The 23,700-nt window shown below is 47.7% G+C and overlaps 1 long non-coding RNA gene across 2 annotated transcripts; it reads left to right on the plus strand.

Moving 5' to 3' along the window:
• Window positions 1–1,563: 1,563 nt before the first annotated feature.
• Window positions 1,564–22,957, plus strand: LOC142905935 (uncharacterized). Of its 2 annotated transcripts, XR_012929955.1 has the most exons (5): window positions 1,564–1,931; window positions 10,410–10,804; window positions 17,548–17,638; window positions 20,744–20,866; window positions 21,725–22,957. It is a non-coding gene; the product is annotated as an uncharacterized LOC142905935 (long non-coding RNA). The 2 variants fall into 2 exon arrangements; XR_012929956.1 differs by lacking the exon at window positions 10,410–10,804.
• Window positions 22,958–23,700: the final 743 nt, after the last annotated feature.

Genomic DNA, 23,700 nt, shown 5'->3' on the forward strand with positions numbered 1-23,700 from the left:
TATAACCCTTTTCGCGCTGATTTCCTGAATGCTCACTTCTCCACATAGGCATCTTGAGCGCTAAGCGAGACTGCCTGTATTCATTTCAGCCTAAGTCGACATAGGGGAGTCCCAACACTGGCTCAGATATCCCTCGCCACTGGTGTTAGCAGGTATTTGTGGTTCATGCGGACTTGCTGCCTTGTAAAAGGTGTCAATCTGGTGTTGGGGCAAAGCTTTTTTTTATCATTCCATACACGTTTGCATTTTAGCTGGTAAGTGGCAGGGTGGTGGCCTCCACTCCAGCCTAGATTTGTCTGTCCCCTACCTCTCTTACCGAGTACAACTCCTCTGACATCAAAACACAAGGGGCCGTCCATAAATGACGTCATGCGATTTTGGACCCCTCCCCCTTTGTCACACGGTGTCACAAAAAGTCAGACCCCCCCCCCCCCAAAAAAAAAAACATGCTTCAAATCGCTTTAGTTCATAGTTCCATTTATTTGGTATAGCCCTGTGAACCATTCAGCTCTTGAATCGGGTGCAACCGCAACAAACAAAAACATGAACAAGAAAACATCTTAAACTATTGCCATTGTAGTTCGTATTAATGTGGTGCTGCACTCTGATGTAGAACATTTATTAAAAAGTCTATTTAATTAAGTAGAACGTGTTGTCTATTTTTATTTAAAATTGCGCATTTTGATGTGACATCACATTTCTCAAACCCCCCCCCCCCGTCACACATCGTCACAAATGTCTGCCCCCCCCCAAGTGCGTGACGTCATTTATGGACGGCCCCCAAGAGGTGGCACTACGCACCTACACTGTTGACACATTCATTGTCTCATGTGTTGCTTTCTCAACTGTGGTCTGTTGAAGAATATCATGTATATTCTTGCCGACGCAGATAAAGAAACACAGGTGCTCAGATCGCTGGCTTTGCCCGAATTACAGGCCACCACGCAGCGATAAGGAGCCCGCAGCGCTGACGTAATCAAATGCAGCGATGACGTCATCAGATGCAGCGATTACGCCATCGACTACAGCGATGACATCGATTAGTGATGACGTCATCAATTACAGAGACGTCAATTTCAGTGCAGAAGGCATCGAATACAGTGATGACGTCATCAATGGCAGTGATTACGTCACTGGCTTTACCCAAAAAGGGCGGAGCCAATGGCTCGGGCGTTATTGCGTCACCAAACGTCACGTGACCCCCAGGCACACCAGCTGGGAAATGGCAGTTGACACGAGATGCTATCACCTTGGCAACGTAAACAAGGACCAACTGCCCAGAGAAAGCTTTCTCCGACTAAAATCCTTGATGAAACTCTCAATCTGTGATCTTAAACTATGAACCTCGTTACCCACGCATCAAGCGCTCAATTTAAAGTAAAATTTGAATATTTTAAAAAATAATATTTTTTCTCGATGTGATCACAGTACTCTATTTGTTACTTCGTATAACTCCAACGCAAGAGGTGGCGCCACTCACCTCCACTGTTGACGAATTTGGAGTCTCCAGCGTCGCTTGCATCTGCTGCCGTCTCTTGAAGAACTTCATGGCTCCTGTTGGGGGCGCAAGAGACAAACGCAGCCGCTCAGCTCGCTCGCCCTGCCGGAGTGACGTAACGCCATTGGGGTCGGAGGTGAGTGCGCAGGAAGTGACGCAATTGGCCCCGCCTACCATGGGCGGAGCCAGATCACGTGCCCCCAGGCACCCTATGGGGGCAGAGGAAGCTGCCTCCGTATCAGCCAGGGCTCAAAGTTCTCGACGCGGCTTTTGCGTCTGCGATTTGAAACTCGGAACCTCTTCACCCACGTGTCGAGAGTTCAATGTTTGAATGCAATTTAATCGAGGCCACTGTCTTGGTATGGTACTTTGACTGTTGGTGTTTTGCCATCTTGCCCAAGCTTGGATTTGATGTTGACAAATCTACAAGAAGGTATGAGCTTGCACAGTTTGATTTTACATTATATTTATTCGTGACTTGACTACATTTTCTCAATCCTTACTCGAGTATCTTTAATTGCATTTTGTTGTTGATGCAACTGGCTAACCCGACCCTTCTGGACGTGTGTGAAAGAGAACGTCAAAACTCATGTAAAATACAGATTCTGATTTATCTACACGCACACGCAGAAGGCAAACGCGGGTACCTGGCCTCTATGCAGCAGACACGAGTAATTTATTATCTTTCAGGATGTTATTTAGAACTTTATTGAATGTTATGTCACCAACCAAACATCGAGCATAGCAACAAATATCATGCAACACTCCGGAGACGGACACCTCCCTTACCGACCTCACCTCGTCCTCCTCACCCCTAGCCTCGTCCTCCTCACCCCTAGCCTCGTCCTCCTCACCCCTAGCCTCGCCCTCCTCACCCCTCGCCCTCCTCACCCCTCGCCCTCCTCACCCCTCGCCCTCCTCACCCCTCGCCCTCCTCACCCCTCGCCCTCCTCACCCCTCGCCCTCCTCACCCCTCGCCCTCCTCACCCCTCGCCCTCCTCACCCCTCGCCCTCCTCACCCCTCGCCCTCCTCACCCCTCGCCCTCCTCACCCCTCGCCCTCCTCACCCCTCGCCCTCCTCACCCCTCGCCCTCCTCACCCCTGGCCCTCCTCACCCCTGGCCCTCCTCACCCCTCGCCCTCCTCACCCCTCGCCCTCCTCGCCCTCCTCACCCCTCGCCCTCCTCACCCCTCGCCCTCCTCACCCCTCGCCCTCCTCACCCCTCGCCCTCCTCACCCCTCGCCCTCCTCACCCCTCGCCCTCCTCACCCCTCATCTTCTCACCTCGTTCTCCTCACCCCTCGCCTCGTCCTCACCCCCGATCTACTCACCTCGTCCTCACCGCTCGCCTCATCCTCACCCCTCGCCTCATCCTCACCCCTCACCTCGTCCACCTCACCCGTCGTCCTCAACCCTCACCTCGTTCTCACCCCTCGCCTCTCGTTCTACCCACCTCGTCCTTACCCCTCACCTCGTTCTCACCTCATCCTCACACGGCTACCTGCACTCTATGTAGTAGACGTGAATAATTGACTATAATTCAGATTGTTATTAATAACTTTATTACATGTTTTGTCACGAATCAAACATCACCTCCTCCTCACCCCTCACTTCGTCCTCCTCACCCCTCACCTCGTCCTCGCCTCGTCCTCACCCCTTGCCTCGTCATCTTTACCCCTTAGCTCATCCTCCTCACCCTCACCTCGTCCTTCTCTAACCCCTCGCTCTCCTCACCTCGTCCTCACCCATCACCTCGTCCTCCTCACCCATCGCCTCGTTCTCCTCAACCCTCGTTCTCACCCCTCGTTCTCCTCACCCCTCACTTCGTCCTCCTCACCCCTCACCTCGTCCTCGCCTCGTCCTCCTCACTCCTTGCCTCGTCATCTTTACCCCTCAGCTCATCCTCCTCACCTCGTCCTCCTCACCCCTCACCTCGTCCTCCTCACCCCTCACCTCGTCCTCCTCAGCTCGTCCTCTCAACCCTCACGTCGTCCGCTTGACCTTTCACCTCGTCCACACCCCTCACCTCATCCTCACCCATCACTTCGTCTTCCTCCCCCCTCACCTCGTCCTCCTCACCCCTCGACTCGTCCTTCTCACCCCTCATCCTCCTCACCCCTCGTCCTCCTCACCCCTCGCCTCATCTTCCTCACCCCTCGCCTCATCTTCCTCACCCATCGTCTTCCTCACCCATCGTCCTCCTCACCCCTCGTCCTCCTCACCCCTCGACTCGTCCTCTAACCTCAGCTCGTCCTCCTCACCCGTCGTCGTCCTCACCGCTCACCTCGTCCTTCTCACCCCTCACCTATCCCTCGCCTCGTCCTCCTCACCCTTAGCTCGTCCTCACTCCTCGTCCTCCCCTCCCCTCGCTGTCCTCACCATTTGCCTCGTCCTCCTCACCCCACACCTCGTTCTTCTTACCCCTCATCTTGTCCTCCTCACCACTCGACTCGTCCTACTCACCCCTCACCTCACCCTCCTCACCCCTCGTCACCCCTCGTCCTCCTCACCCATCGTCCTCCTCACACATCGTCCTCCTCACCGCTCGTTCTCCTCACCCCTCGTTCTCCTCACCCCTCAGCTCGTCTTCCTCACCCCTCACCTCACCTCGTCCACCGCACCCCGCGCCTCGTCATCCTCACGCCTCGCCCACCTCACCCCTCACCTCGTCTTTCTCACCCACACCGCGTTCTTCTTACCCCTCACCTCTTCCTCCTCACCCCTCGACTCGTCCTTCGCACCCCTCACCTCCTTACCTCTCGTCCTCCTCACCCCTCGTTCTCCTAACCCCTCGTCTTCCTCACCCCTCGCTCTCCTCAACCCTCGTCCTCACCTCGTTTTTCTTCTCACCCCCCCGTCCTCACCCCTCGCTCTCCTCAGCCCTCGCCTCGTCCTCCTCACCCACACACCTCGTTCTTCTTACGTCTCACCCCCCGTCCTCCTCACTTCTCATCCTCCTCACCCCTCGCTCGTCCACCGCACCCTGCTCCTCATCCTCCTCACCCCTCACCTCGTCCTCCTTACCCCTCACGTCGTCCGCTTGACCCCTCACCTCGTCCTCTTGACCCCTCACCTCATTCTCACCCCTGACCTCATTCTCACCCCTCACCTCGTCCACCTCACTTGTCCTCAACCCTCACCTCGTTCTCACCCCTCACCTCGTCCTCACCCCCACAGCTCGTTCTTCTTACTCCTCACCCCTCACTCTCCTCAGCCCTCGTCCTCCTCACTCTCGTCCTCCTCACTCTCGTCCTCCTCACCCCTCGTCTTCCTCACCCCTCGTCTTCCTCACCCCTCGTCTTCGGCACCCCTCGTCCTCCTCACCCCTCGTCCTCCTCACCCCTCGCCTCATCTTTCTCACCCATCGTCCTCCTCACTCCTCGTCTGCCTCACGTTTTACCTCGTCCTCCTCACCCCTCGACTCATCCTCACCTCTCGACTCATCCTCACCCCTCACCTCGTCCACCTCACCCGTCGTCCTCAACCCTCACCCCGTTCTCACCCCTCGCCTCTCGTTCTACTCACCTCGTCGTTACCCCTCACCTCGTTCTCACCTCTTCCTCACACGGCTACCTGCACTCTCTGTAGTAGACGTGAATAATTGACTATAATTCAGATTGTTATTAATAACTTTATTACATGTTTTGTCACGAATCAAACATCACCTCCTCCTCACCCTTCACCTCGTCCTCACCCCGTCCTCGCATCTCGCCTCGTCCTCCTCACCCCGTTCTCCTTCACCCCTCGTTCTCACCCCTCACCTCGTCCTCCTCACCCCTCACCTCGTTCTTCTCATCCCTCAGCTCGTATTCCTCACCCCTCACCTCGCCCTCACTTCGTCCTCCTCACCCCTCACCTCGTCCTCGCCTCGTCCTCACCCCTTGCCTCGTCATCTTTACCCCTTAGCTCATCCTCCTCACCCTCACCTCGTCCTTCTCTAACACCTCGCTCTCCTCACCTCGTCCTCGCCCATCACCTCGTCCTCCTCACCCATCGCCTCGTCCTCCTCAACCCTCGTTCTCACCCCTCGCCTCCTCCTCACCGCTCGCCTCGTCCTCCTCACCCCTCGTCCTCCTCACCCCTCACTCTCCTCACCCCTCGTCCTCCTCACCCCTCGTCCTCCTCACCCCTCGTCCTCCTGACCCCTCGTCCTCCTCACCCCTCGTCCTCCTCACCCCTCGTTCTCTTCATTCCTCGTTCTCCTCACCCCTCTCCTCGTCCTCCTCACACCTCATCTCGTCCTCCTCACACCTCCTGACCTCGTTCTTCTTACCCTTCACCTCGTCCTCCTCACCCCTTGCCTCGTCCTCCTCACCCGCTCCTGACACGGCCAACACACACGCCCATGGCAACCTCACTTAGGGCACGGCACACCGACTTAGCATCACCCTCATTTATACCTCCACGTTTATCGGCCTCGTTCTATCGTGACGGCCAAGACGCTGGACGTTTGTGATAAAGAACTTCGTAGCTCATCGGATTCCTCCTCCAGTGTACAAATAAATAAATATCACGGCTCTGATCTCTTTGCGGCGCCGCAGTGGCGTTCATCACTCGCCGCCTCCCCATGGCACGACTACGACGCCCTCTGTTGGACGCTGTGTGTCATCAACATTGTTGCCTGTGATTACACTCAACACATCGTTGTTGTTGTGATTACACTCAACACAACGTCGTTGTTAGTGATTACACTAAACACAACGTCGTTGTTAGTGATTACACTAAACACAACGTCGTTGTTAGTGATTACACTAAACACAACGTCGCTGTGTGTAATTACACACAACGTCGTTGTGTGTAATTACACTCAACACAATGTCGTGAGTGATTACACTCAACACAATGTCGTTTTGAGTGATTACACTCAACACAACGTTGTTGCTTGTGATTACACTCAACACAACGTCGTTGCGTCTCATCAATATTTTTGTGTGTGATTACACACACAACAACGTTGTGTTTAATCACGCAACAATGTTGCGTGTAATCACTCACATATTGAGTGATTACACACTCGGCGTGTGTCTGTAGCAGTTGTACGTGTGCCGCTTGTCGTAGATGTTCGCGGTTTGAATCCAGCGGCCGCCCTGTTTAATGCTACAGGCGTGTTCACCGCAAAGACACCATGTGCCGTCTGCTTCAGTGGACGTTGAAGATCCCAGCGTCATGGACCAGATTAACAGAATTAAATACAATTGCCCGCAAATTACCCAGTTGGAATATACTGTGCCTAGTAATCATTGCTGGGAAATGTGGTAGAACCCTCCTGAAAAGAGCCAGTAGGGCTATCCTGGGTAAAACTGACCACCCACCCCCTCGTGTGGCATGCTAGCCTTAATAGGTGCTCGCTAACAGAACTTATTTATCGAACAGACTGTTAAATGAAGGGACTGTGTCTTCATTTGAGTCCGTGACTGTGTAACCTGGTACATAAGGGTGCCGCGGTGGTGGGATGTTAACTCCTTCACCTCGTATGCAATTGGTCGTGAGTTCGATCCGGACCCTGACGCCTGTATATTTGGAGTTTGCATGTCTCTCTCTCTCCCGTGGTCGCGTGGATTGTTCTCCAGGTCTTCCAGTTTTTCCCTCCATATTTAAAAACATGCGTTCAGAGCAGGAGTCTCAAACTCAACTTACCTGGGGGCCGCTGGAGGTAGAGTCTTTGTGAGGCTGGGCCTCATCAAGTATTCCAAAAAAAAGTGCAACTGATCCAATCTTCTCAATCTTTATTAATAACAGTTCAGAACATGAACGGTTCTTCAGAACATAGGCTTCTCTTACCTACTCCATGCTTCCAGAGACCTGGCAGCGCTTCCTCTTCTTACACAGCTGAGCCACATTTGGCTTGAGGGAGGAAGCAATTGAGACCCTCAGTATGGCTTGAAATGCTCATCAGTAAGTTTGGACCTGTACTTTGACTTATTAAAGTTCATGGTGCAAAAGAGCTTTTTCACACAGATATGTGCTCCCAAAAAGGCACATGGTCCGCTTGAACATCCTGGAAAGCTCAGGGAAGGTGGGGGTGATATATTTACATGTTTTTATCCCAATACCTGAGTATTTGGGATCTTATTTAGTATGCCCTTTCTATATATTCTGAGAGGTATTTGAAAACTTTATCATTGTTCATGTTTTTTTTGAGCACTTCGTTTTTCTTATCATTTAATTCATCAATCGTGTTCTCTCTCAGGTGTTTATACCTTTCACATTCATAAATAAAGTGATCTAGATTTTCTTCTTTTTGTTCACATCCTACATATCCTTCTGCTCTAACGAATCTCTCTGGATGCCATTGAGCTAACTCTGGTGTCCATGTTACTCCACCTGTCTTAATTCTTAACATCAAGTGCATTGTCTCATGTTTTATATATTTTAATTTCTTGCTCTTTTTGATTAAATTGTTCTTGGTAAATTATTTTCTTTTGCGATTGCACATATCTGTCCTTTTTCCTTTTCTTTGTTTCTCTTGTAATAATAATCTATAACTTCTTTATAATATTCAGGTTCTAACCAACATTTGGCTTTTGTTCTTGCCACCCATCTCATGCTATTTGCTATCCATGTAATTATTTTCCCTTTCCTATTGCAACACTCTGTTGTCTTTATTAGGTCACTGATTACACTTGTTGAGTCCGCCCACTTCCTGAGTCCTCTGTACCTTGCACTGGGTGACAGGATATATTTTCCTTCCACTTGGTGTCACTCCGGAATCACGTTTCAACCAAGTGACTAACGTTGCTAATTCGCGTTGGCTAACTTGTCAACAAACACCGGAAGCTGTCACGAGCCAGAGCTATGGTAAAAAAAGTATAATAATTTAAAAATAAATAAAAAAATTGATGGCAAATAGTGGGCCACAAAATATCGTTCCGCGGGCCACAATTGGCCTGCGGGCCGTGAGTTTGAGACCCCTGGTTTAGAGTATTTTACTGCTATAAATTTCCACAAGATGAGCCACTCCGTTAAAACTAACATTTGTGACCAGATCGCTTCTTAAAAAGAGCTATATGGCTCACTTACCTGGTAAAATAAAAAGTTACATTTCAAATAATCACCACGGTAATGTGTCACCCACACGACCTTGAACTCATCGCGCAGAACGCGGCATGCAGTGTGGGGTTAGCTGGGTGGTGCAGGGAGCTGCTACTACTTGCAGAGGGGGGCGGGGCAGGGGGGGACTGAGTCCTCTTGCATAATTGACTTGCGGTTTGACCGATGCATAGACGAAAAGATAGCACGTGAATGAATGAGTGTACGGCTGGACTGCAAATGAATGGACAATATTCTTCATCGCCATTTTAAAAAAACTTAACATTGTAATCCATCACCCTGTACATCTGCTGAACCAACGTATCCTACAGCAGCATATGAGTGTGTTTTCATACATTGCCTGAGTGTGTGTTTCTTGCGTATGATCGGTATGTGTTTTACGCATGATCCCTATTTGATATCACGCAAGATATTTGCCTGTTTTTCTAATGATCTGCACGTTTTTCACGCATAATCTCTGGGTTTCACACATGTTCTGTGTGGGTGGCCGGGACCACCCTCAGCTGCCTTTTTCTCCCGAGTTGCGATGTGTACACATCGTACCAGATACTAATTTAAGGCTGAACCGACCTCTCGAGATCCAGGACGCAGTGGTGATGGTGGCTGTAAGCGGGAATCGAGCTCGGGTCGCCGGATTCATTGTAGCGCAGCGTGCTAAACCCACACGCTCACAGACAGGACTCCAGCTCATCCACCTCGCGCACCTTTGCCAGGAACTTCCAATTGTGGAGCGACGAGCAAATGAAGCGACCCGACCTCCCCTCGGGATACGATGGCTGGCAGGTGGTTGAAGCTATCTGGCAGGAAGCGAGTGCAGGTAACGCTCACCTGAGCGTTGCGAGGCGTGCCCCGCAGGTGGTATCACGTGGGACGATGGATGTGCGACCACGCTATGGCCCTTTCACGATTCCGCTGCTGTATGGGGACCGCCACAACCTAGCGGATCGTTGCGGTGTATTTGACCATACTTCACCACGCTGGTTGGTTGCAGGTGTGGGGAGCGGCACAGTGCAAGGGTTCATGTTGCTGGACTGCCCCTTTTCTGACCATGTGACCCTTGCCAGATTAATTCTGCAAATGCGCAATCGCCGAGCCATGCGACAGCACCCCCGGTTTGCCACGTGTAGCTCTTGTAGACGATGACAACAAACACGCACCCTGCTCTACGGAACCTGACAGCAGTCATGATGGTGGTGGTTTGCGTGGTACCTTACCATCATACAAAAAAAATAAACAATTTTGTATTTTACCCGGTAAAGCTCACTGAGCTATATAGATGTTTCTCTGAAGCGACCTGGCTATCACAAATGATAACTCAACGAAGTGGCTTATCACGCGGAAATGTATTCTAGCCTCGATATTACAGCTGAATACAAATCCTTTGAGGGTACCCACGAGCCCGGGCAGCAAGGGGGCAGTTGGCAGATGGTAAGGGGCCAAGGAGCAAGGGGGAGGATGGAGAAGGGCAGCGGGGAGTGGAGCAGTGGTGTGGCACGTTCGAGTGATGCAAATATTAACTGATTTGTATTGAATACAACTAGAACAATTCACACCGGTGCGTTGATCGATATGATCTTGATTATAATGTTAACGATAATTATGTTGAGATTAGGATATGCAGGAGATAGTGATTATAATGCTAATGTCTTTACGCATGGTGATGGTAGAGATCTATTAATCTGGTGATGATTTAATGATGATGGCTTGGCAAGTTGAAGATGGTGATGATAGTGCTCCTGCTGGTGGTGGTAATTCAGATGATAATTATGATGCTGCGACTTGCTGTAGCTGCTTATAATAATAATGATGCTGCATCTGCTGCTGACGATGATGATCCCCCCCACCCTCGTCCACCCCCGCAGGTTCTGAGGAGCACCACATGGTGGTGCAAGCACTGAGCCTGCTGAAGCGCGGGAGTGCGGAGAGGTGACCCCGGGTGATGGAAACAGGAGGGACAGGGTCCTCCTGGGGGGATATCGTGAGCGGCGCAGGGGGTCCTAGCGGGGTCGAGAGGGGAGGAGACACAGCGGATGGACACCTCATTGTTCCCCCCGACGGGGACCCTAATGGGGCCCCAGTGGGCGGGGACTCGGGTGGGAGATAACGGCCGAGGTTCGCGTAGCGAGAACAAACGCGCGACCCCGTGTGCGCGTGAGCGTGCGGGGCCACGAGGGCACGTACACGGGACCCAACCTCGGCGGGTTCGAGGAGGAAGAGGCCCTCCTGGAGCTTGGACTGCACGAGGCTTGAGACGGAGGTAGGTGGCTGAGGGGTTGGGTGAGTGAAATGTTGGGTGAGTGAAGGAGGCATTGATTGATTGCGTGGGTAGAGGGTGAGTAGGTAATGTTGAGTGAGCGGGTGTATGTGGTTAAGTTAGTTGGTAGGTGGCTGAGTGGGTGAATGTGGGAGGTTGAGGGGGTGAATGAATGGTTGGATGAGAGAGTGGGTTGGTGAGTAGGTGGGTGAGTGTGGGAGGTCGAGTGGGTGAGTGAGGGGGGTCGAGTGGGTGAGTGAGACGGATGGTGAGTGGGTGGGGGAGTTTGAGTGGGTGAGTGGATGCGTGGGTGATTTGGTAAGTGAATTGTTAATTGTGTAAATGGCTCGGTGAGTCAGTGAGTGCGTGCATGGCTGGGTAAGTGAGAGGATGAGTGGGTTGGGGAGTGCGTGAGTGGGTTGGGGAGTGCGTAAGTGGGTGGGGGAGTGAGTGGGGGAGCGAGTGGGCGGGTTAGTGATTTAATCAATCATCGTGTGATTGAATGGTTGAACGGAGGGGTAGGTGAATGAGTGTTTGTGGTTTAGTGAGTGTGTGTGTGGATGAGTTAGTGGGTGGGTGAGTGGATGATTGTGGGAGGTTGAGGGGGTGAGTGGATGTGTAATTTAATGGTTGTATGGGTGGGTGAGCGTGGGAAGTTAAGTGGGTGTGTGAATGAGTGAAGGGGTGGGGGAGTTGAGTGGGTAGGTTGTTGGATAATTGGGGTGAGTGAGTGGGTGAATTATTGGGTGGCTGAGTGGGTGTCCGGGTGAGTTAGGGGGTGGGTCAATATGGGTGGATGGGTGATGGAGTCGGTGATTGAGTTTGTAAATTGAGTGGGTGATTGAGTAGTAGGGTGAGAGTGGGTGGTTGGGTGGGTGGAGGTGAGAGGTTGGGTGAGTTGGTGGGTGGGTGAATGAGTGGATTGATCAGTTAGTGTGTGGTTGAGTGGGTGGTTGTCTGAGTGGGTGAGAAGATGGGTCGTTGAGTGAGTGGATGGGTTATAGATTGAGTGGGTGGTTGTGTGATTGATTGGCTGAGCAAAGGGGTGAATAAGTGGATTTGTGTGGTTGAGTTACTGGTTAGGTGGGTGAGTGCATGAGTGTGGGAGGTTGAGAGTTCGTTGGTGAGTGTTTGAGTTAGATATTGAGTTGGTGGTTATGTGATTGAGTAGGTGAGCGGAGGATTGGGTGAGTGAATAGATGTTTATGTTTGAGTTAGTGCGTGGGTGATTGGATGAGTGGGAGGGTAATTGGATGAGTGGGAGATTTAAATGGTGAGTGAATGGGTGATTGAATGCTTGGATGGGGGGTGAGTGATTGAATTGGTGGGTACGAGATTGAGTGGGTGGCTGGGTGAGTGGGTTAGTGAGTGGGTGTGTGGGTGTGTGTGTGTAGATTAGTTTGGTATGAGATTGAGTGGGATGCTGGGTGAGTGGTTGAGAAGATAGGTGGGCAAGTTAATGAGTGAGTGGGTGGGTAAGCGGAGGGGTGAGTGACGGGTTGGGTGAGTGAGTGAATGGGTGAGTGACGGCTGGGTGGGTAATTTAACATGGGAATCTTCTTTGGTTCTTTCGGTAAAGTCACGTAGAATGAGAATAAAATAATAAATTGATAAAATAAAATAACATAACACAATAATATTCTCACGACGTTTCGGCCACAACACAAGCGGCCTTCATCAGGTGAAGGGACGAGACTGTCTGGTAGGACAGCGCTGGAGTGGCGCTGTCCTACCAGACAGTCTCGTCCCTTCACCTGATGAAGGCCGCTTGTGTTGTGGCCGAAACGTCGTGAGAATATTATTGTGTTATGTTATTTTATTTTATCAATTTATTATTTTATTCTCATTCTACGTGACTTTACCGAAAGAACCAAAGAAGATGAATCATTGCAGTCACGAAAGCTTTAAATCGAAATTTAACATGGGAAATTGAGTGGGTAAGTTAGCGTGTAAGTGAGTGGATGGTTGAGTCAGAGAGTGAGGCGCCAAGGTGGTGAGATGTTCACTATTTTGCTTTGTATACAGGAGGTGGTAGATTCGATCCCGACCCTGTCGCCTGTATATTTGGAGTTTGCAAGTTCTCACCCGTGGTCGCCTGGATTTTGTTCTAGATCCTCAGGGTTTTCCCTCTGCATTTAGAAGCAACATGCGTTTAGAGGATTTGGCTGCAATAAATGTATCTGTGATAAGCCACTCGTATATCTATCATTTGTAGCCAGGTCTATTCTGAAAAGGATCTATATAGCTTAATGGGCCTTGCCTGGTGAAATAAAAAGTAAATTTCAGTTTAAAGCTTTCATGACTGCAAGGATTCATCTTCTTGGTTCTTTCGGTAAAGTCACGTAGAATGGGAATAAAATAATAAAATAAAAGAAGACGATAAAATTATCACGACGTTTTGGCCACAACACAAGTGGCCTTCTTCAAGTGAAGAGACAGGTCTGTCCGGAAGACAGAGCTTGAATGAACGCTGACATGCAAGGACCGCGTCTATTAAGCTGTGTGGGCGGAGTTAAAATATGAATTTGCATGTTACCTGCATCACCTCCGGAGAGGAGGAGGGAGGGGGCTGGGAACACAGGCAGAGAGGAAACAAGAAAAGGGGCAAGTGCAACAGCCAAGGTGCGCTGTTGTGTCCTGAGTTGCCTTATGACTATGCTGTAAACTGGACTACTATATAATACAATATTATACCTTCCAATCTAAACTACATGGTATAACATCACATCATAGACAAATTCCACTTTTGAATTATACAATGCGTTACTTTACACTACCCTATACTTTAGATTATAAACTATTAGACTTGTGATATTACACTATGCCTTATTCTATGAACCCAACTATATACCACACTGATGTATATTCATTATGCAATTACGATGCTATATATTGCCTTATGAGTTATGTTAAACATTACGATGTTATACTATTAATTATTATACTACATGTTGTAAACCATACCATTGACCGTGGTGTGAGAAGTATTAAGAGGCAGTGCCAGCGAAAGGGCTGCGGTCTGAAAATCACCATAAAATACAATCAATTAAGAACCGAAATGGTTTAAAACATCTTTCCAATGGTTACTAAGCCAGAATCCATCTTCTCGGTTGAAATTGTCTCTGCTTGTATATGTGGATGGCCTCATGAACGAATCTCTCATGGTAGCTGGTTGGCTTGCAACGAACCTCTGTCTTGGAGAAGTCAATGTCATGTGAGCCCACTGAATTATAACAGTGATCTGCCACGGCAGAGGAGTTCGTCCTACCGTGTTTCAAGTCTGCTTTATGTTCGCGGATGGGGTCCAATATATGTCGTATGGTTTATCCAATGTAGCTGCTACCACAGAGGCACTTTAGTTTGTAAAAGCCCAGGTACTGTATGTCTGGAACCACATCCTTTACAGATGGAACCAGATCACGGATTTTTTGTACTGTGTTGAATCGGACCTGGATCTTGTGTTTATTCAGGATTTTGGAGATATTTTAGTGACCCCCGCAATGTACAGTGAGGGAAAAAAGTATTTGATCCTCTGCTGATTTTATACGTTTGCCCACTGACAAAGAAATGATCAGTCTATAATTTTAATGGTCGGTTTATTTGTGGTGAAGGTTGTTTTGAAAACGAGCTATGTAGCTCATTGGGCCTAACCTGGTAAAATAAACATAATTTAGTGTGTAGGTGAGTGAGCGGCGTGTGAGTGAGTGCATACGTGTGTAGGTGAGTGGGTGAGTGAGATATTGGGTTAGAGATATAGTAATGGATGGCTTGCTGAGTGGGTGAGTGGCTCTGTGGTTAAGTTAGTGGGTGGTTGAGGTAGTGGGTGGTTTAATTAATAGGCGATTTAGTTTGTGAGTGGTTGAATTATTGGGTGGTTGACTGATGGGTGGGTGAATAATTCCGTGGTAATGGGTGAGTAGATGAGTGGGCGGGTGGTTGGGTGAGTGGGGGATTAGAAATTGAGTGGATTGCAGGGTAAGTGGATGTGTAAGTGGGGTGGGTAAGTAGGTGAGTGGCTGAGGGAGTGGGCAGCTGGTTGGGTGAGTGGGTGGGTTAGAAATTGAGTGGGTGGCAGGGTCAGTTGATGTGTAAGTACTGGGTGAGAAGGTGAGTGGCTCATTGAGTAAGTGAGTGGATGGGCGAGTAGGTGAGTGGATGGATGAGGGAGTGAGTGGGTGGGTGAATTAGTGGGTGGGTGAGTGGATGTTTGGGTGGGTGGATGAGTGAGTGAGTGTGTGGGTGAGTGAGTGAGTGTGTGGGTAGGTGGTTAGGTGGTTAGTGTGTGGGTTAGAAGTTGAGTGGGTTAGTACCTGAGTGAGTGAGTCGGCGGGTGGGTTGGTGAGTTCGTTGTTGGATGAGTGGGTGAGTATTAGTGGGTAGGTATGTAGGTGAGTGATTGACTGTGTGGGTGGGTGAGTGAGTGAAGAGATGGGTAGGTGGGTTGGTTGGTGGGTGCGTGAGTGAGTGAGTAAGTGGGTGCGTGAGTGCATAAATGGGTAGGTGAGTGAGTTAGTGGGTATGAGTTTGCTTGGGTGGTTGGGTGAGTGGTTGAGAATTAATTTTGATGAGTTAGTGGGTGGGTGATTCGGTGAGTGAGTGGTTGGGTTAGCGTATGGGTAAGTGAGCAAGTGGTTGGGTGAGTGTGTGGGGTAGTGAGTGATTGAATAAGTGGGTGAGTGAGGGGCTGGGTGGTTGGCTTGGCTAGTGAGATTGTGGGTGGGTAAGTGAATGGGTGTATTGGTCGGTGAGTGTGTGAGTAAGTTAGTCGGCACGTGATTGAGCGGGTGGCTGGCTGAGTGCGGGAGAAGATGGGTGGGTGAGTTAGTGGGTAGGTGAGTTGGTGCGTGGTTGGGTGAGTGAGGGGGTGGTTGGGTGAATGGGGGAGTGACTGGTGGGTGGGTAAGTTAATGTGGGAGGTTGAGTGGGTGAGTTAGTGTGTAATTGGGTGAGTGGGTCAGAGAGCGGGGTGCCACTATGGTGAGATATTAACTACCTCACTGAGTATACAGGAAATCGTGTATTCGATTCTGACCCTGCTGCCTGTATATTATGAGTTTTAATGTTTTGCCTGTGTCCTTGTAGATCTTTCTCCGGGTCCTCCAGATTTATCCCTCCGCATTTAGAGTCAAGATTTGTTTAGAAGAAATGTCAGCTTGATAAGCCACTTCGTTCACGTATCAGTTGTAACCAGATCACTTCTAAAATGTTTTATATAGCTCTGTGGGGCTTACCTGGTAAAATACAAAATAGTTTAGTTGTAGTTTATTGGATGGGTGATTGGGTAGGTGGGTAGTTCGGTGCGTGGGTGGGTTAGAGGTTGAGTAGGTGGCAGGATGAGTGGGTGGGTGAGTAGATAAGTGGCTGGTGAGCAGGTGGGTGGATGAGTGCATGAGTTATAGATTAAGTGGGTGAATGGGTCAGTGTGTGATTTGGGGCATGAATAGGTGATTGGGTGGGTTAGTGGAGTGTTGAGTGAGTGGGTCGTTGAGTTAGTGAGTGGGGGGTATGCAGGTGGGTTCGTAGGTAAGTGGTTAAGCGAGTGGCTGGGTGTGTTGATGAGTGAGTGGGTTTCGCGATTGAGTGGGTGCCACGGTGATTGGGTTCATGAGTGCTTGGCTGGGTGTTTGAGTGGGTGGGTGGGAGGCTGAGTCAGAGTGGAGCGCCAGGGTAGCGGAATGTTAACTCCCTCGCCATTTGTATAAGACATTGTGGGTTCGATCCCGATTGTGACGCCTGTATATTTGGAGTTTGCATGTTCTCCCTGTGGTTGCATGGATTTTTCTCTGGGACCTCCGAGTTTTTCATGCATATTTAGAAATATACATTTAGAGGCTTTGGCTGCTATAAATGTCCACGTGATAAGCCACTTCTTTGAGCTATCATTTGTTTGCCACGTCGTTTCCGACAAGGATCTATATAGCTCAGTGGGCCTTACCTGGTGAATTTTAAATAATTCAATTGTAGTTGAACTATTTTAAGTGAATAGGTGGATGAGTGGGTCGGTGGGTTGGTGAGTGGCTGGTTTAGTAAGTGAGAGGTTGGATGAGTGGGTGGGTGGTTGAGTTGTTGGTTTAGAGATTCAGTACGTGGCAGGGTGAGTGAGTTTGTGGTTGAGTTGTTGGTTTAGAGATTCAGTACGTGGCACGGTGAGTGAGTGAGTGGGTGGCTTTACGAGTCGGTGGGTGGGTGGATAAGTCAGAGAATGGGGCGCCATGGTGGCTAGGAGATGTTAACTGCCTCGCCTGGTATATTGGACTTCGTAGGTTCGATCCCAACCTTGACGCCTGCTGTATATTTGAAGTTTGCATGTTCTCCCCGTGGTCGTGCAGATTTTTCTCCGGTTTCTCCAGTTTTTCCCTGCACATTTAGAAACATGAGTATTTTGAGCATTTGGCTGCTATAAATTTCCCTGTGATAAGCCACTTCGTTAGGCTATCATTTGTGGCCAGGTCGGTTCTGAAAAATAGCTCTGGTAAAATAAAAAATGGTTTCATTTATAGTCTACATAGGATTGACTTCCCAGGAAGTAACACTCATTGTATAAACCCCAGAAGAATATTGTTTTGAGTCACCCAAACCAGAATGTGAACTGATATATTCGTATTTTCAAGCGAGGTTCTCGGCCACAGACCACCTGGACAAATATGATGTAGTTTAGTTTGCATATGAATTATTACTTGGGGTTTGTTGACATGATAAAGTTAATGTTTTCTTTGACAGGTCTATTGTGTTGTACACTTTGACAGGGGCTCAGGCTTGTTGGGGCAGCATCTGGCTGAAATGCACCTTCACAACAGAAGATTGGAGAGAGGCTTCACAAGGAAGAGAAAACTATCGGTATTGAATCATGAAAATGTAAAACATGTGGAAAACTAGGCCCACCGATCCAACCCTAGCATCATGTCAACTATGTATTATGTTGACATTCCTTCGCACTGAGAGTAGGCATGCCAATGGGATCTAATGAATATGTGTTAACAGGCGATTTGTGTGTAAACAAACACACATTTCATACAGCTGTTTATTAATCGTAAAAATCAAGCGATTGAGCTAGTGAATGAGATACACACATGCTGTCATTATTTCATACATGAACACAACCAGTGAGCCAGCGGTCATGATTTTCCACACCTAATCACATTCATCTCTTTGTTTTAGCCATCTTTGTGATGAAGGGAACTGTATTGTTCATGTGTGTGCAATGTATTTTTATATGAATTATGTTGGGTAATATATGAAAGTCCATCAGGGCAAACTCTTCTGCAAAGGAGACTTAGAGAATTCAACATTGCGTCCCTTTATATTTTTGCTAATCGCAATATTTTTCGATTTAAAGCTTTCGTGACTGCAGGAATTCATATTCTTGGTTCTTTCGGTAAAGTCACGTGGAAGGGAAATAATAAAATAATACAAATAAAACATTATATAATAAAATTTTCACGAAGTTTCGGCCACAACACAAGCAGACGTCCTCAGATGAAGAAACAGAGCTGTCGGAAAGACAGCGTCTTAATGAACACTGGGCAGTGAACACTGGGCAGTGTTCATTAAGACGGTGTCTTTCCGACAGCTCTGTTTCTTCACCTGAGGACGGCTGCTTGCGTTGTGGCCGAAATGTCGTGAGAATTTTATTATATTATGTTTTATTTGTATTATTTCCCTTCTACGTGACTTTGCCGAAAGAACCAAGAATATAATCGCAATATGTTCAGGAGATAAATGTCAAGGTCTGCTAGCCAAAAGAAGGCTTTAGGAGAGAGTTCATGTAGTTTTGCTATTCATTCATTAAAGGGCAATAGAGTAAATGCTCAAATAAATGTTTTCAGCTAATTTTGTATATACGCTAGATTTACAAGTCTATAATGTACAGAAAATACCATGGTTGGCCAGACCATCGCTCGGCATCTGCATGTGGCTCCTGGGCAGTTCAAGTGTGGCTCTGCAGAGGCGCTGCTAATTTGTAACTCTTCAATTTAACTTTATATGAAGTGAGAACAATCTGGTATCGGAGGCAGGCCATGAGTACTCCCAGGGCACTGAGATTTCTAAACTCAAAATTCCACAGCCAGTCGACACGAGTCAACTTCTGTATGGCTAATCTTTATCTCTTGTGGCTCCCGCGGCCATCTGAAGATTATGGTATGCTGCTGGTAGGGTCAGGAAAGTTGGTCACCCTTGGTATATATCTGTATATGGGTTGATGATTTTGTGCAATGTTCAGCTGCTCCGTCACGACAGGGGTCCCAGTCAGTTTGAGACTGCTAAATTAAGGTTCTCATGTGCTTTACAGATTTTGATAAAAATTTCAGTCTTGAATTTCTCCCAACAGGTATGGACCCTGGGCAGGAGGATGTAGAGTATGTGGGATTCATACGGCTATATGCTGTGGTTACATCCCACATGTGATCTCCGCTTTAAAGTCATGAAACTGGTTGTAGCCCATTTAAATTTTAATATACCCGTTTAACACGTAGGCTTTCGCGGCCAATATCATCCATAATATCGTTTTTTTTTGGGTTAGATCTTTGAAATATAAATTTGTCGTTAAACCCGCCACCACCGACACAGCCAATTCGTAAGGTTTGTCACATAAACAGAACATTCCAATTCGTGAAGGGCTCACAAGTGACGTCATCACATCTATCCCTCCCAAGGAATGAAACAGGAGGATTTCTCTACGAATTTGGCTGTCCACCTAATGATGATAGTTGTAATTACTGGCGAAACGTCATACTCAGATTGTAAATGTTGTGGATTTTCTCTCCAGCACTTCAGTTTGCTGTACAAGTAACGGATTGGCATGTTCCGTTTACGTGACAACCTTACTAATTGGCTGTTAGGTGGTGGTAGGTTTAACGGCTCATTTATTTTTATGCCATCTAACCCAGAAAAAACTATATTATAGATTTAATATACCATTTTGTTGAAGGACAGCCTGGGTGACCAAAGTTTTATAGGAACGGCAATAATGTTTACTTGATTAAATTAGTTTTTTCATGGAGCGGTGAAATCAGCTGTTGTTCAGATGTCAGTCTAATCAGTATTTCATCGTAGAAATATGAGATTCCTTTGTGTAATAGTCTATTAACCACTGATGATGGTAACATTGGTTTAAGGTTACATTTTGAGAAGAACTAGATTGGCGTACATTTTATCTTGTGTAAGTACACAAATCTATAAAACAATATATTTGATTAAAAAATGCATATATTTTCTTCCATTGCACACAGTTGTACCATTGATAACAGGGCACACAGTTACAACTGACATCACCACATGTTACTGAAGTTCCATCAGAGATCGATCTTGCATAACCAGTGTTCACATAATCAGTTATGTTTTCGCTAATTACCAATTACACTCAGCCTGGTTTGACAGACTTGTATGAATGTATGTTGAACTTCCTTTCCACCGTACATAGCCAACCGTGCTAAACGGAGGTGTGGGAATTAAGCGCAGAACCTATCGTTAGGATCAATGCTGTTGTAATTTTTTATGAGGATATCAATTGGTGGCTAAAATGAGATGTTCAAAGACTACAGCATGATAATCGGTACATAACATGAGTGTCGAATTATGTCTTAAGAATTACCCAGCCATTTGTACGTAAAATTCAACGTTTCTGGGCGACATCTTAAGTCCGTGTTCTTCATTGCAAGGCCCGCGGGCCGGTGGCAGTCCCTGGTGTCCTTTTTACTGCGACCCCTGACATGCAGTCCCCGACAATACACACAAGTGAAAACACCCCATCATGCTGTCAAACCCCCCAATGGTTTCAAATGTGAGATGGCTCTTTCACTGATAATGTCTTATTCGCGAAAGTGGCCCCACTCCGAAAATGAGTGAATATCACTGTTTTAGGTCAAGGATTGGCCAAATAAAGTAGGTATTATTTGCTTATGTTTTCAAATGTCCGTAATAAAACCATATTAATGCCACCAGCTGAATGAGTGGCAGGAGGACTGGGTGACGTTCTTCTCACGGCAGCGACTGCAGCTTCAGCTGGACATGATAGAGAAGGACTACGGTGAACGGGAAACCCGCGCGCTCTGGTCTCGGCTTCAGGTTCGTAAGCTGTTTCACTCTCGCCCTTAACCCTTTCCTGTTCCGAGACGACTGCTCATTTCAGGATGGGTCTCGTTCACCACCGAATCTCGGAACGTGCAAGCGGTTCAGCGGTAATTTTATTTAGCGAGGCATAGCGCCGTTGTTTTTAAAGACATTGTACTCGCCGCAGAGCACCGTAGCGACAGGACAGCACTCTATTATAGCTGGTACCAAACTGTGCTACACACCTTCCCGCACGGCCTTGTGGGATCCACGGTACCGATAAAGTTATTTAATATTTACTTCCTATTACGTTCCGATGACGTACACGAGATTCAGCGGTGAACGGGATGCACCCCGCAACTTGCAGTCATCTCGGAGCATTAAAGAGTTAATACATGCAGCAGTGTAGCTCATCATGTGCACAGCCATATGGGAAACCCATTTGATCGCAGTGGGTTTTCGAGGTGACTTTAAAGGTAAAGTGGTGTTTCACACGCAGGCTTTCGCGACCAATATTATTCATGATAAAGTTTTTTTTGGCTTAGATCGCGTAAGTGTAAATGCGTCGTACACCCACATCCACCCAACACAGCCCATTAGTAATGTTTCTGACATGAACAGAACGTGCCATTTATGTTAGTGCTCGGCACTCTGGTGTGTTAGAGAGGAAACGCAGAACATTTTCAAACGAGTACGACCTTTCGCTGGTGATTACAACCAGCATCATCAAGCAATTGCCAGAAGCGTTCTGACTTCTGGCAATTGCCTAATGGAAATTGGAGGTGGGTGTACGATGCTTGTAAATTTATGCGATCTAACTCGAAAACAACGTTATCATGAATAAAGTGGTGTTGTTTTTTGCGTGGTGTGCAGCTTCGGTTGGGGGATTTTTTCCGGGACGTAGAGGTGGTTCCGGCACTGCTCCACGGTGACCTATGGACTGGGAACCGCTGCAGAGATTAATGAAGGGCCCGTCATCTTTGACCCAGCCTCCTTCTATGGGCACTCGGAGTACGAGCTTGCCATCGCTGGGTAAGAAAAAACTACAAACAACCAAAACAATAGCAGCAACTGCCGTTCACTGCCCTGTCTGTGGCATGCAAGGTTCATTCGTATAACCTCAGTGTGGCAAGGGCTGGCTCATTAAATAAATAACAGAGACCAGGTAGAGTTGTGGTTGAGATGTCTACATGCTGAGGTCTCCACCCTCTCTATTTGCTAACTTACAAAGACTCATCCTTCCTTGCTAAGGCTTTTTGGGCAAATCCTGTTAAAGCTGATACGGTGCACAAAACAATAGTGGAACGATAAAACTCTTACTTATCCACGGCACTTGAGGATGCTTGAATGTTCCAGAAACACAGTTTGTCGAACAAGGAACTCCTGGTTCAGAGACAAGTTGCCACTGATGTGCTTTACCAGAAATCCAAGCTGAAGATAATTCATTACACGTCAAATGGAATTCAAACCCTCAGAGCTGGGATATGCTTCAGTGATCAAAAACACATTTGACATGATGTTTACTGTGCAGCCATTGGTGACCAAGTTCAGACCACAGCATTCCTGCCCTCAATTCGCAGGAACGTTTGTTGATAGATGGCTCACTGAATTTTGAACGGAGGACCTCAATGGCATTGGCTCGGTGCTCTTTCATTGAAATTAACCTCGAGCCTCTCAATTTCCTGCATTACGTTGAATTTGTGAAAATGTTGTTCATTGTTATGTTCTTAGTTTTTTCGGTAAAGTCACGTTGAAGAGAAACAACAAAATAACAAAATATATATAAAACAATAAAAAATTCTCACGACGTTTCGACCATAACTCAAACGGTCATCATCAGGTGTGTCGGTTTGCATAAATTTATTTTGAAAACGGCATATTTATTTATATATATATATAAAAATAACGTTTGCGTCACGCGCAACGATGGCAGTTTGCCAGGACTAGTCCATCTATTTTTTGAAAAGAGGAGGGGGGAGACGAAATTTGTTTTTATGTATGCTGTCTGAAAGGCACTGTAAGCGTGAACAATCAATCAAGAAGTGAAATGATTTATCAAATCTTTCCAATGATTGCTAAGATAGAATCCATCTTCTCGGTTGAAATTGTCTCTGTGTTTGTATATGTGGATAGCCTCATGAACGAATCTCTCATGGAAGCCAGATGGCTTACAAAGAACCTCCGTCTTGGAAAAGTCAATGGCATGTGAGCCTACTGAATTAGAACAATGATCTGCTACGGCCGAGGTGTTGGTCCTACCGTGTTTAAGGTCTGCTTTATGTTCACGAATGCGGTCCGAGATATGGCGTTTGGTTTCTCCAATGTAACTACTACCACAGAGGCAACTTAGTTTGTAGACACCAGGGTATTGTATGTCCGGAATCACATCTTTTACAGACGGAACCAGATCACGGATTTTATGTAATGTGTTGAAACGGACCTGGATCTTGTGTTTATTCAAGATTTTGGAGATCTTTTTTGTGATCCCAGCAATGTAGGGTAAAGTGATGGTTTTGAAAGGCTCCTCAAGAGGGTTCTTCTTCATGGTTTGAGTGATAGCTTTGCGGATTGTATAGTCGGAGTAACCATTAGCCCTAAGAGCTTGGTGTACGTGCTTGAGTTCACTGCTTATGTGTTCCTGGTCGGATATGCATTGGGCTCTATGATACAGAGTCTTGATGAGAGAATTCTTCTGTGATGGATGGTGGTGGGAATCCGGTTTCAGATAAGCATCCGTATGGGTAGCTTTCCTGTAGACAGAGTGGCTCATTGAACCATCAGGTCTCTTTTTAATTAGGACATCCAAAAAAGGTATCTTGCCATCTATTTCGACTTCCATGGTAAATCTG

Source organism: Petromyzon marinus, chromosome 59, assembly GCF_048934315.1.
Source record: "Petromyzon marinus isolate PM22_M1 ecotype Great Lakes invasive population chromosome 59, UKy_Petmar_22M1.pri1.0, whole genome shotgun sequence".
NCBI lineage: Eukaryota > Metazoa > Chordata > Hyperoartia > Petromyzontiformes > Petromyzontidae > Petromyzon > Petromyzon marinus.